This window comes from Papio anubis, chromosome 6 (assembly GCF_008728515.1).
Source record: "Papio anubis isolate 15944 chromosome 6, Panubis1.0, whole genome shotgun sequence".
In the NCBI taxonomy this organism is placed as follows: Eukaryota; Metazoa; Chordata; class Mammalia; order Primates; family Cercopithecidae; genus Papio; species Papio anubis.
Genome location: NC_044981.1, coordinates 148,909,502 through 148,924,712, shown reverse-complemented (window position 1 = coordinate 148,924,712; position 15,211 = coordinate 148,909,502). Strand labels below are relative to the sequence as shown.

The window sequence follows — 15,211 nt, the reverse complement described above, 5'->3', positions numbered from 1 at the left end:
AGACCTCATGTATCCTGTGACAGGGATGGGTCCTGGACACTTGCACAGACTACTGAGCTAGAGTAATTACTCCCTATTATTTCTAAACCTTTGTTTCTGTCCTGTAGCTTTCTGATGAAAACTCAGAGCCAGGTGTGGTGGCTTATGCCTGTAATCCCAGCACTTTGGGAGGCCGAGGTGGGTGGATCAGGAGGTCAGGAGATAGAGACCATCCTGGCTAACTATTGGGGAAACCCACCCCCAATATTCAACATGGGTTCTTTTCTATTTCCCTAAGCATCAGCTGGTCTGAGAAATAAAGGGAAAGAGTACAAAAGAGAGAAATTTTAAAGCTGGGTGTCTGGGGGAGACATCACACGTTGGCAGGTTCTGTGTTGCCCGTGAGTCGTAAAACCAGCAAGTTTTTATCAGCGATTTTCAAAAGGGGAGGGAGTGTACGAATAGGGTGTGAGTCATAGAGATCACATGCTTCACAAGGTAATAAAATATCACAAAGCAAATGGAGGCAGGGCGAGATCACAAGATCATAGGATGGGGAAAAATTAAAATTGCTAATGAAGTTTCTGGCACTCGTTGTCATTGATAACATCTTATCAGGAGACAGGGCTTGAGAGCTGACAACTGGTCTGACCAAAATTTATTAGGCGGGAATTTCCTCATCCTAATAAGCCTGGGAGCGCTATGGGAGACTGGGGCTTATTTCATCCCTTTGTCTTCGACCGTAAAAGACAGCTGCCCCTAAAGTGGCCATTTTAGAGGCCTCCCCTCAGGGACGCATTCTCCTTCTCAGGGATGTTCCTTGCTGAGAAAAAGAATTCAGTGATATCTGTCCTATTTGCTTTCGAAAGAAGAGAAATATGGCTCTGTTCCACCCAGCTCACAGGCAGTCAGAGTTTAAGGTTGTCTCCCTTATTCCCTGAACATTGCTCTCATCCTGTTCTTTTTACAAGGCGCCCAGATTTCATATTGTTCAAACACACATGTTCTACAATCTGTGCAGTTAACGCAATCATCACAGGGTCCTGAGGCGACATACATCCTCCTCAGCTTATGAAGATGATGGGATTAAGAGATTAAAGTAAAGACAGGCACAGGAAATTACAAGGGTATTGACTGGGGAAGTGATACGTGTCCATGAAATCTTCACAATTTATGTTCAGAGACTGCAGTAAAGACAGGTGTAAGAAATTATGAAAGTATTAATTTGGAGAACTAATAAATGTCCATGAACTCTTCACGATTTATGTTCTTCTGCCATGGCTTCAGCCGGTCCCTCCATTTGGGGTCCCTGACTTCCCGAAACAGCTAACACAGTGAAACCCTGTCTCTATTAAAAAATACAAAAAAATTAGCTGGGCGTGGTGGTGGGCCCCTGTAGTCCCAGCTACTAGGGAGGCTGAGTCTGGAGAATGGTGTGAACCCAGGAGGCGGAGCTTGCAGTGAGTTGAGATCATGCCACTGCACTCCAGCCTGGGCGACAGAGCGAGACTCCATCTCAAACAAAACAAAACAAAAAAACAAAACTCAGGACAGAGAAATCTAGTCTTCTTGCATGGGACCCTGAACCCTGGCTGATTCCATTTCTGGTTCTCCCTACAAATGATTGATGAGTGTGTCACGATACCTTAAACCAGGATGTCAACACTCACCTACCCTTTTATATCCCTCTGCTGCCTGGATTTCCCCATGGATATGACCCTTCTGCCCCTATTGAGTTCCACACCTCCACTAGGAAGCCAGGAGAATCCTCAGCTGACAGTTTCAAGCCTTTTGCCTTTTGTATGTTGGCATACCCACTGGTTGTCCTCCTGGCCATCAAGGCTTCCTCTCATTTCCCACAGGCCCCTGCTGCTATATGCCAGCAGACTCAGTGGTATATTCAGAATAGATTTCATTCCCCCTATGCCACAGCTATCTAGTTATTTCACATTGTTATTAACCTCAAATCACTATGATATCTGCATAAGCCTATACCTCCTCACCACTGTTGTACAGACTGCATCTGTACTTTTCCCCTACTGTTGAATCCCCACAGTAGCTGTGGCCTGCTGAAGAGTTCGCCTATCTTCCAGGGCCACAGAAGCTTTGTTTCATTTTGGTGGGATCTAATTTCTGACATCTGAAGGAGTGGACTCTTTAATTTCAGTTCTGTACTGCATTCCGTACTGCATCTGATCTTTCACAAAGATTCAGAAATACCATCTGACAGGATCAAGGACAATTGAACTGGTATCTGTTGGGTTTTAACTGCGGCTCTGCTGCATAATTTTTCATTTTCTTTGGAAGATCTTACCACAAAGAGGAAACACGCCTAGTAGGATCCCAGAGAGGTGTTTTGACATTAGGTTTAATAAAGCATGAAGAACTCATTAATAAATAATGTTCTGCTAGGTTAACAAATAAAGCTGAATGCACTGGCTAGACCCTGGAGTAAATCAAATCATTCAGGCAGCCTGCGACTTGTTAACTTGCAGCAGTGTCTTCTCAGCAGTCTGGCAAAGCCCAATGCAACAATGCACAAATAAAACCAGCATATCATAAATGTATGCACCTTCAGTTATGAAACAGGCTGTTAATTTTGTTTTATACTCTGTTGTCCCAAAATAGTAAACAAAGTTTCACTGATGCCGATCAGGAGGCATTCTAGTGATACTTTTAATCTTTGCTAAAAGAACAATTCTACTCATCAACATGTTTACACTCCAGTAGACACACATATAAACACATATAGCCTTGTATTGCACATTCATTGCTTTACTATCTACAGGAAGTTAAAAAAAAGTGAACTAGAGAATGAGCTAATGTGTGCAGGCATGCTAGTTTATTCCATCACAATGGTTTCTGATGAACTTCTTATTCTGACTCAGAAAACCTTCAGAAAAAACCTCAGAGATAGAGAACAGAATCATCCTCCAAAAAAAAAAAAAAAAAAAGAAAAGAAAAAAGAAAAAAGAAAAAAGAAAAGGAAAAGAAAACTGAAAGTGCAGGACACCTAAAGAATACTTTCCTTGATGGAAGGTTGCATGGTTTTAGCTGGGGAAGGATCTCATGGCTACCCACAGTAGGTTAAAGTTCTCTCAGGGTAGACAAGGATGGGAGGAAAGCTTGGGTTATTTCAGGCAGTTGTATTTCTCTGATGATGCTGTGGTGCTGAAGCCAGCTGCTTTTTCATAAAGCTCTTCTCATGATTATGAGCTGATGGACAGCTGTCCAGTGTCAGTTGAACATGACTCACTTGCTCCAGCTGCTCAACAATTTGGATGAACTGAATCTCCTGTCTCATACTATTCAAACTGGCCACATTCTCCATTCACTGATGGGTTTAGCTAGAAAGCCAACCACCATATAGTAAGATAAAAACATTTCCAGGCAATGTTTTGATGAAACAACTTGTTGGGTGAGTTCAATTTCAACTCAAAGGTCTTGCCAACCATGCCCATATGGCCACATTTACATATCTTGCTAGATCTTTTATGTGGTTATGATGACAAAGTCATTAGGTTGCCATTTAAATCCTTTTCCAAAGCTGCAGGTTTAAAGCAACCACTACCCTGAGAATAAAAGTATTCTATTAAACAATCATACTTGAATATTTTCACAACTCAATATATGCATATGCATATGTATATACTATTCATATATAGTTATATAATTATATAAAGTTGTATAATAACAGTTTCTTCATTTTCAAGTCAATGAAAACAATGAAAATGAAGCAGCAATCAGGGTTCAAAGTGTTCATGGCAAGATTTCAGTTTTGGGATAACAAGAGAGACCATTTGGAATAGCAGAAATGAGAATAATCTGTATCTATTGAGCCTTACAATGTACTCTACAACGTAAAGTACATTTCTTTAATTCCAATAGTCCTAAGATGTTGGCAATGTTATCATCTGCATTTTACAGATGAGGAAACTGAGACTTAGCAAACTGAAGGTGTCCAAGGTCACGCAGCTAGTAAGTAGCAGAACTGGGGATTTGAACTTAGGCCATCTAATTCCAGAGCTCACATTCATAATCACTATTCTATATTGCCTTGTATGTTATCAGAAAACTCAGCCACAGATGGCTCTACCACTAACCTGGAAAAAGTAGGACTCACTTCCCTCACTCTCCTTGCATTAAAATGAGTTTAGTGTTAGCCTAAATATTTAAGTTACCATCTTGTATGATTCTAACAAACACTAAACTACATACATATTTCTTTTTCAATTTTTTTTTTTTTTTTTTTTTTGAGACAGAGTCTTGTTCTGTCACCCAGGCTGGAGGGCAGTAGCACGATCTTGACTCACTGCAACCTCCGCCTCCCAGGTTCAAGTGATTCTCTTGCCTTAGCCTTCCAAGTAGTTGGGATTACAGGTGCCTGCTACCACACCCAGCTAAATTTTGTATTTTTAGTAGAAACAGGGTCTTGCCATGTTGGCCAGGCTGGTCTCAAACTCCTGACCTCAGAAGATCTGCCCACCTTGAACTCCCAAAGTGCTCGGATTACAGGCATGAGCCACCGTCCCCGTTCTAATATATTGTTTCCCATAAGTGATGACTCTACGTGCTAAGGTGCAAAACAAAATGGAAAAGAATGTTTTCATTTTGTTACCTGAACAACTAAGCAGTTCTAATTTCAATGACAAATGTCTTTGATATGTCCACAAACATATATTGGTATGAATAATTCTCTTCAGAAACTAAATAACATTCAAAACCTCAGTGTTAAAAATATTGCTTCTTTTGGAAAACTGAAAAACTTAGTTGAAAGGTTACTAAGCTCATCAGTAGGTGCAAGGTTTCAAAGGAATGATGTGGTTTTATGATGAGCTTGGAGTGAACTGGTATTTAAACAGCTGGTATTTAAATAGCATAGCCTAAAGAAATGAAAAATGCCATGCTCTGAGTAGGCCTAGAATTAGAGTTGTATTATTTGATCCCTGTTCAGAATCAAACTCATAACTTTCTTATGTCCAAAGTCTAAATCATTAGGAAATACACTCTTGCTGTTAAACCATGAAAAACACTTTTAAAATCTATTATTTTGCTGAAACTTCTGCACACACTGAATTTATTTAGATATGAAATATAGAACGACAATTTATAATGGTCATGTCAATCCATACAGAAATTTCTATTATTATTAACTCTTGTGTAATGTGACTTCTTGTGCCTCTGTACTTTACTTCTCAAATTAGACTGAAACTGGATTTGGCATTTCTTTGTTACCCGTAGAGTGGTTAAGCAGAATGTTTTAAAAACAGTTCTACTTTCCCAGAGCGATTTAGTATGCAATCTAAACCACAGAGAAAAATGTGTAAATGCAAATCCTCATTCACAATAAATGTGGTGCCCCAAGGCACTATTGCTACCTCATAAGTATTTGGATATTATATTACACTATATTGTCTGTCAAGCTTTACTTCCAATCACATTATTTTTATTCTTACCAATTTACATAATGTGTGAAAAAACAATGAAAGGCAAAGGTAGGTTTGATTTTACTCAGTCCAAAAGGCAAAATACAACAATCTTGGACCATATAGGTTTACACAGAAGGGATGTGTGGCCCACTAATCCCCTTGTTGATCAGAGGACAATTCAACTACAAAGTGATTAAAAATGAAAAATAAAGTTCCTTTGGGAAAATAATATGCAAAAAAATGTTACCTTCTAATTCACATACATATTCATAGGGGGAAGGGAGAGGGGGAAGGAGAGGGATAGACATTTCCGAGGACATCACTAAGGGCTTCAGACAATATGAATTCAATCCATCAAAAATAAACATAAATTAGTTATTTTCACAGTTTTTCTTTCATTGGTAATCTGAAAGATATTAGCTTTGTATTTTAAGTATTTTTTGTTATTATTGAAAACAATAAACAATTAGTCTAAAATCCTAATGCTACAATGCTAATAATTGGGCATCACATTAATAAGAACCAGATGTAGTTTTAAGTTGTGATTTTCAATTAGCTTTACTTATTAATAGAAGCCTTTAATTGAATGGTACCATGTGTACGGGAACAGGTAGAAGATCCAGTTTTCAGCTTCTTAATTTTATGTAATTTACAAATGTACAACAACTAAAGTAAAAGCTGGGTGAATTATTTATTTTTCTATTTCATTCACTACCAGAAAAACCATGAAAACCTTGAAAAGTTCATAAAGTACTTATTAAGTCTTCAGGACTTTAGTGTTTAAAGCTGCTTCCATAATCATCTTTATCAAATCATTTACAGCCCTGTTTCTAATGCTATACATATTTTTAAATTTACTTACAATTTAAATTATCTTGGTTTAACAAGTGGTAAGCCTGCAGATACATATGAAAATTCTATTCTGTGCAATGAGAAAGCCTCATTTTGCCATTATATAAAGCCAAGATTTTATCTTTCATTTCAAGGAAATTTAGAATCCATTTATAAGCACCAAATGTATAATTTTTTATGATGTATTATTATGTTTAAACTTAGAACTGTCTTTGAAAATAAACTGATATTGTTTGAATTATTTAATTTTTTGCATATGAAACTCCCTAGGCTTAGCAGACAGTCTTTTATACTTTTCTTTGTGTTTTGAATATATTACCTCTCTGCTCTATTAAATCTACTGAAATTTTCCAGTGAGTTATGTAATTTTTCCATATGAGAGTTCAGAGAGTTTTCAAATGACTCTGTATCACTTCCTAAGGACTCTGAGGAACCCAGGGCACAGATGTTACTTAAGTTGTTTTCTAAGCTCAGCACTTTACTACTTAGTATTTTCTTCTTTCATAAATTCATTGAAAAATAATACAGTTGTATTTTATTTGTGCCATATATATTGATTAATAGGTAAGTCATTTCATGGCTTCATAAATAATTTCGTTTATTTTTCAAAGGAAAAAACTCTCCAAAGATCATTCTTCTGTCCAAGTACTAACCAGCTCCGACCCTGCTTAGCTTCTGAGATCGGATGAGATTGGACATGTTCAGGGTGGTGTGGCTGTAGATAAGATCATTCTCATTTTTTTTTAAGTCTAATTCCAGTTGTGCTGAAGAGGTTTTTAAACAAGTGAGGCTATTTCAGGGAGCTTAGGCACACTCACTAATCAGATAACTTTAAGAAACGCAAAGATATGGTCAACTCTCCTTAATTTTAAGGGAAACATTATTTTGATAATAGGCAATGACAAATCTCAAGTAGAGTCAACTAAAAAACATACTAGGTTGGGATTTAAAAGAATAGGTTTCCTTTCCAACCCAGTTCTACTATTAACTGGCACAGGGAGTTGCACACACCATCTAACCTGGACAAATTACTTTTCCTCTCTGGAACTCACTTTTCACACCTGTCAAACAAAGGCAGTGGGACTAGAAATTCTGAAATTACTTTTAGCTCAATCAGTCTGTGACTCTACAGGATTGGTAAGTAGGAATTTACATTGTAATTAACATAAAAATAAGTCTAAAAGTGGCATACTTTTACTATAATTACCTACATTTTAATAAAATTACCTATAAAAATTGTTATAGGTGATTAAAATACATATAGTACATAAAAATATATATTCAAATTTACAGTTCAGTCCTCATTTTTCTGATAATCAAGTAACAATTTTATCTAATGGTTCCATAATGACATGCCTTCAAAATCAAGGTAAATTCTAAAAGTTCGCATACTCTTACCTGACATTTGAATCTTTTTGAACTAATTAGGCTTTGCTTAACATCACTGACCAGGATTACAGTTATAGTGATACTATAATAGTTTAAAATTATTCTATGGGTTCTAAATTTACTAAATTTTACTGAAAACGACCTATAAAATGGATCATTTTAAAACGATGCATAAAATACCTAAAAATATATATTCAAATTTAAAGTTCAGTCCTCATTTTTCTGATAATCAAGTAAGAATTTTATCTAATGGTTCCATAATGATCTACCTTTAAAATCTGGGTAGATTCTAAAAGTTAATATACTCTTACCTGATATTTGCATCTTTTTCAACTAATCAGGCTTTGCTTAACATCACTGACAAGGATCATAGTTATAGTTACAGTGATATTATAATAATTTAAAATTACTCCATGGGTTCTAAACTATCAGGAAAAAGAAAATGAATTTAAATTTAATATTCTTCATTGTTTGACCCTTTTGGAAATCCCACAGTATTGCTTGCGGAGAGCTTATAAGCATCTCAGGTACAAATATCAATGTAGAGAAGCTGATCATTAAACAAAGAAAATTTGTGCAACACTCATTTAATAAAGAATCCACCCTCCAAATCTAATTCACATATTCTGATTTTAAGACAACAAGAATGAACATTGAAAAACATCAGCCAGAAGAACTGGAACAAAGTATAGGATCTGATCTCACTTCCCATATCTTGTCATATTGTTTCTTACCTATTTTATGTTTTATTTGGGTTTTCTTTCTTTTATACCTTATTGTAGTCCATAATACCACATAATTCATTTACTTGTTATGATGATTTTTTATTGTCTGCCATGCTGCAACAAGGCCATGAAAATAAAGCTTTTCCTCTGCTTCATTCAATGATGTATCTCAAGTCTTAAAGGAACCTACCACAAAGTAGTTATTAACCACATGCTTGTTGAATGAATGAAGAAATGAAGAATCCATTGAATTAAAATGTATATAGGAATGGGTCTTGATTCTCAGCTGAAATCACTACACAATGCATAATAAATGTACATCTCTCCTGCATCAGAACACTGACATCAAGCCACCATTGTTTATAAAGTTGATATTGAGCTTGGCTGGAAACCTACTTTTTCTGTTATTAAAATCAGTCATGAAATTTGGCAATGTTGATGAGGCATGATAGAAATGTGGTTGCTATGGCACAGTGTATATGTACCCTGCTCGTGAAGGAAGAGTAAGGAATGGAAGAACAAAGTGAGTTACCTGAGCAAGGAATGAAGAGAGAATGGTTTGTGGCTGTAAAATGTTGGCTATGACACTCATCAAATATGATTTTAGCTAACCTGAGGAAACTATCATCTAAAATTTACTCATTCGAAGGGTAAGTCCAATGTCTTAGTGACCCACTCTGTAGTAATGTGTGGTTTAGACAGTTTAAGTTGCATTTATACAGAAAAGATTATTCTTCTATCAGCAGACAAAAGATGCATTTGAGCAATCTTTACTTTCCTAAACAACGTAAGGAAATTTTGGGCCACATGGTTGAGATCTAGTAGAAGGAAAGAAATTAAACTAGAGAAAATTCATTTAAATTAGAAAGAATGTGCAAGCTAGGAAAAATGTTACTGTGAAATATAATAGTTTTATTTATTTATTTTTTTTGGCTGAGGTATATATAATAAAGGTCAAGTATTAAATTTTCATTTTTGAATATTTTTTTCATTTTAATAGGCGTATCCCATGCCAACATATACGACATTTTTTCCATAATTTTAGGTTAGAAAATATAAGCTTCTTTTCTCAAAAGTTTTCATGCTCTACAAAATTTGCCATCACAAACCACTTTGCATTTATCACAAATAGGTATTACATTAGAAAAGCAATTCAACTGTATTCCATTTCAGTAGTGAAGCTAAGCAGCTTTGCATGATAACTAAGTTGGGTTAATGGGACTACGTTTGAAGAATGTGTTACCTGGAACTGAAGTTCCCTACTTGTTTTTAACTGAGCTTAGGAGTCTGCAAAATGAAGGCAGGAAACCTGCTGCGAGAAGGATAGGAAAATTATTATCATCTGCATTCCTAAATTGAACAAGAATTTCTGCTCAGCAGAAACCTCTTGACTGCAAAAAGTCTGGAATTATATCCTGCTGTTTAGAATAGCTGTTTGGGGTAGAGGGAGTCCAAACATTCCATTTTTCTTCAAATCAAATAAGTTTTATGCATACGTTTACAGCCTTACTGGAAGCTTGCTTGCTTTCTTTTCAAAAAGAGAAGCTACGTGGAACCTCTTTCTGTTGATAATGAAAAAAATTTTGTGACTGGTCAAGTACCTAATTTTTGGTTAATGAATAGTTTTAATTATCTTTGACACAGAAATATTTTTTCTTGAAAATAAATTTCAATATAAATATTGGGCTTCATAATACAGGAGCTGAATTTTTAAACTTAGTCTACCACCTAAAAAATGGGCTATTTCTATTTCTTGGGATGTTTTCAGAAGTTTATTTGCTGAACAAACTTCTATGGTAGCTCTTAAAGCTATTATTTATTGCTGATCATATACCTTCATTATCTATTATAACCATCAGCATTGATTATAGAGTCCCTCTTTTATGTTAGTAAATGCTTTTGGGCCCTGAAATTTTGTGTTTTCTGATATTAAGATTTTTAATTCCTAATTTCTTTAGATAGCATTTTTCCGGTACTTAGCTTCTATTGGTCATATACTTGTATAACACAGAATTGGGTTTTATGCTATGATACAGTTTGAAAATATTTTAAAGAAATAAGTGTATTTTTTATATTTATTTATGTGAAAGATATGACAGAAACATACTGTCACAATATTTTCCATTTTCCATTAAAGGATTTGAAAAAATCTTTCATGATATGGTCTATTTTTAGTAACTTTAAAAAATATAAAATTTCTTCTAATTCATAACGTTTATAAGTTCACATAATAAATTATATCATTTCTATAACCTCATAACTTTGATTATTTATCTCTTTAGAATATTTACTATTTTCCTATTGTGAGTGATAGCAAAAGTTCTCTCTCTCCTCCCATTTTCTACCAGCTATTTTTGGGCAATAACGATATTTCCTTTAGTATCTTTTTTGTACTCTTAAATCTGCTTATACTTCTATAGTTTGATTGTCAGTTTAAAAAACATCCATTGATTCCTTGATATTGAGAATAAAGTAATCAAATAGCTTACTATATATGTACACTGACTTCTTTCTGTTGTGTCTTTCCTAATTTTTGTTAGTTGTTTTAGTTTTACATTGTCAGGACATTATACTTTTATTTTCTATTACATCATCCTAATCTCCATATTTATCTTAGATTTAGTGCTAGAGTTAAATATTCAATGCTTGCGATCAGTTTTTTTTTTGTGTGTGTGTGTGTTTTTTTGCAGTAGTTTCTATAGTCACTTATTGACTGGATAGAGAATAGTTGCTTCAAGAAGGGCTCTAATAGTTGCTAATAGTTGCTTCAAGATGGGCTCTTGATAACAATATTTCCTGAGTTCCCGTATGTTCAGAAAATTTGCCTCTAGCCTTTACAGCTTGAAGAGCACTTTGGCAGGTCATAAAATCTTTGGTGCCCATAAGGGATGGTGAATTCATTATCTACCACGGCATCCTATTCACTGTTGGATATCTCAACTGTTACTAGTTTTGGAAGTTTTTTCAAATTTTGCTAAAATTCATCGTCTTAAAACTTCCAACAGCATGACCTATAGTCTCTTCTCCATAAAACCCTTCAAATATTTCTCTATTCCAGATAAAAGTAACAAAGCATTGAAGGAAAGTTCGTAAGGCCAAAATATCCCCACATACCTTCTAGTAGTAGACTTGCTGTTTTGTTTGTTCAGTTAGCTCAAGTCATTGCGTCTTCCCTACCATCCTTTTAGTGCTCTTTTAAAGCAAGTTAGACTCATCATTTTAAGGCTGGAAAGACCCTCTGGGATCATCTGGTGTAAAAGTCTCATTTTAGGATGAAGAAACAGGTTCAGGCAAAGGTGAAGATATTTTCTTAAGGTCATGCCACTACTAGTAAGCTGAGTCAGACTTTGAACCCCAGTGACTCCCAGGCAAGGATTCTTTCCACTTCACTAAGTCCTTCAAAAATACAATGATCAAAACTGTTGTACTGCACTTAAAAAACTCAGAGTGTGTCCTCTCACATAAAAGAATGTATCTAAAATCTGTTTGATAATTGTCATTTTGTTCCATATTCTAGCTATAGAATAACACATGCAGGATAGCTGTACCAGGGAACTTTCAGTGGGTTTGCTGTTCATCTACATAAACTGTCACTTTTGTTTTCTGATTCTTGACAATGAGAAACTTCAGACAAATGCACATTTCATTTTCCTACTGTAAACTCTGTAAACCATCTTTTTGAAATAAAATTACACAGCTTATGCTTACAACATAAGGGCTAGATTTTATCTTCAAATATACCACCCACTCTCAAACAGCAGAATTTGGCCTTAAAAACCCATTAACAAATATTGTCATTAAACTAAAGAGCTAATTACTTTGGATTCAGACAGAATGAACAAAATCATAGGCCAACCGCAGCTGGTCGTAATAATGGTGAAACTAACCGTATGTTACACTGGAGAATTAAAAAACAGAGACATATTAACACTAATGTAACCAACGTACAACATTATCCTCCAAATGGAACAAACTATTAGAGTTAGAGAATTCTTGAAAGTACATTGTCATATTTGATGCCAGAAATAAAGAATCTTTTCAAGGAATTAATTGTCATAATTTGCAACCATCAATGTTTAATGAAGAAGAAAACATGGAGAATTTATACCACTACAATATTCCACAAATGAAGAATTATATCAAAAAAATTACTTTGATCTAATTGGATGCAAATAATTTTAAATTCAATTTTAAGTACTTAGGTACCTATAAATCTTCGATCTTCATCTTGGAGGAAAATTCCTCCCTACTTTTCTTACTGAAGAGATCATTACTGTAAAACACCCACTTAGCTTCTCTTTGCTGATGTCATCTCTAACCAGATTGTTTACTGCTCATTGTTTTAGACTTTTATATGGCAGGTTTGGAGGAGAAAATGTGATTATACATGAGGGGACCAGACTAGAAGATCAAAGTGGTCCATTTCTGCTCTAAAACTTTATGTTTCTATGATTCTATAAAGTTTCTGTAATTTATTCTTTTGTTGCATGTTTTGCTTCCTGCGTATTGAGACTGTCTTGCTCAGGTTCCCTGAAACTACACTGTAAATTTTCTTTAAGAAATTGCAGCTTGGTGGGTGCAGTGGCTCATGCCTGTAATCCCAGCACTTTGGGAGGCCGAGGCGGGCAGATCACGAGGTCAGGAGATCGAGACCATCGTGGCTAACACGGTGAAACCCCGTCTCTACTAAAAATACAAAAAATTAGCAAGGCGTAGTGGCAGGCACCTGTAATCCCAGCTACTTGGGAGGCTGAGGCTGAGGCAGGAGAATGGTGTGAATCCAGGAGGCGGAGCTTGTGGTGAGCTGAGATCACGCCACTGCACTCCAGCCTGGGCAACACAGCGAGACTCCGTCTCAAAAAAAAAAAAAAAAAAAAAAAAAACCAAAGAAATTGCAACTTAAAAACATAGTCTGATAAACATACCAATGATAATGAACATGATTCACTTCAAGACACAATTCATTCTTTCTCCACCTCTTCCTTTTTCCAGAAAAAATAAGTAAAAAGAAAAAAAGAAAGATAGAAAAGGAAAGATATGTTTCTCTGAAATTGAAATATTGCAGATGATTTCCACTAAAAGCTTTATGAAATTTTATTTGGAGACTTTATCCAATGATAAACTTGTGAACTACAAGTTTTAGGCTATGTTCAGGTATGACAATCTTACTGCTGAGCACAATTCTAATAACAAGTGCATGTGAAACTTCATTATTATAGTTAATCCAATTCTGTAAATTTTTAGTTTTGATTACTTGAAAAAAGTACTCCATTATTTTATGCATACGATCATATTCAATTCTCTATGTGTAAAACTAATAGCTAATATGTGTAGCTAATTGGCACTACATCTTTTTGATGAAGGGTTTATTGTTGCCTTTTAATACGTTATGGACAAAAAATTCTACACAACGTGAACAAGTGTACACAAAGAGACAAAAAATGTCTGTAAGCCTGAAAGCCAATAAAAGGATTTTGATTGAAAACTTCATTCTTCACTATAAAAATAATATCATATTGAACCTTTAAAAAATCATCACAATTTAAGATCTGAATATATCCCTACTAAACACTTTCACTGGAATAAAAAATCCTTTTGTAAACTTAAAATTACAAATTATAGGCCGGGCGCGGTGGCTCAAGCCTGTAATCCCAGCACTTTGGGAGGCCGAGACGGGCGGATCACGAGGTCAGGAGATCGAGACCATCCTGGCGAACACGGTGAAACCCCGTCTCTACTAAAAAATACAAAAAAAACTAGCCGGGCGAGGTGGCGGGCGCCTGTAGTCCCAGCTACTCGGGAGGCTGAGGCAGGAGAATGGCGTAAACCCGGGAGGCGGAGCTTGCAGTGAGCTGAGATCCGGCCACTGTACTCCAGCCTGGGCGACAGAGCCAGACTCCATCTCAAAAAAAAAAAAAAAAAAAAAAAAAAAATTACAAATTATAAAAATGAAGTTGCTAAATGACATATAGGAAACAGAAATACAATAAAGTGATATCCACCAACTGTACATGTAACCTTCCACAAATGTATCATATGATTGATAAGTTATTATTTGCTAAGAAAAAAGTAATGGAAAGAGGTATTAAGCAGATTTGTTCTTTTAAAATCTAAGGCTGAGCTTTCAAAATGAAGAGAAAAAGATACAATCCTCAAAATTTAGAAATACTTAGCCAAACCTAGTAATAACTCATTATTTACATCTTTTAGAAATTTCTTATAATTAGATACAATAACCCTAAATATCTAAATAAATTGAAACATTACACGGAACAGAGCAATAGCTAAAGAGAGCAATGACAGGGCTATCACTCTGAAAGAGAGATAGTGACACCTGGGGATTAGCTCATCATACTGAACTTTAAAAAGGAATATTAATGAAAATTAATAACTCAAAGTAGGGGAGTCAAAAAGGGAGCATCAATTTAGTACTTCTGTAACAAAATTACCCCCTCTTTATTTATTCTTATGACTATAGGAGACAACCAACATAAAAGCTCAGGTTTAGCATAAGGTTTGAAAATGAGAAGTAGATTGTATTGAATGTCACTTTCAGTGTTTCTCAAAGGCCTAAGACCCACAGGCATCAGGATCACTTGGGAGTGGGTAAATGTAAAAATACATATTCTTGGGCCACATCCCATCCCTAGTGGGTCTAAGTTTTGGTGAAATATCCCCAGAGATTAACATTTTAAGGATCCCTCCTCCCAACTTCATGTGACTCCTATGCACATTAAACTTTGAGAACCACAGTATGTTACGCTTTTTTAATGTGATGCTGATTATCAAATATCAAGGTTTCTACTTTGCCCTTCTTGTATTTACATTTACATGACA

At 35.4% G+C, this 15,211-nt stretch overlaps 1 protein-coding gene across 1 annotated transcript in view; it reads right to left on the bottom strand.

Annotated features, from left to right (window-relative positions):
• LOC101023368 (formin-like protein 14) overlaps positions 1-15,211 on the bottom strand; it is a 169,199-nt gene that overhangs the window by 43,095 nt on the left and 110,893 nt on the right. The window lies entirely within an intron of this gene.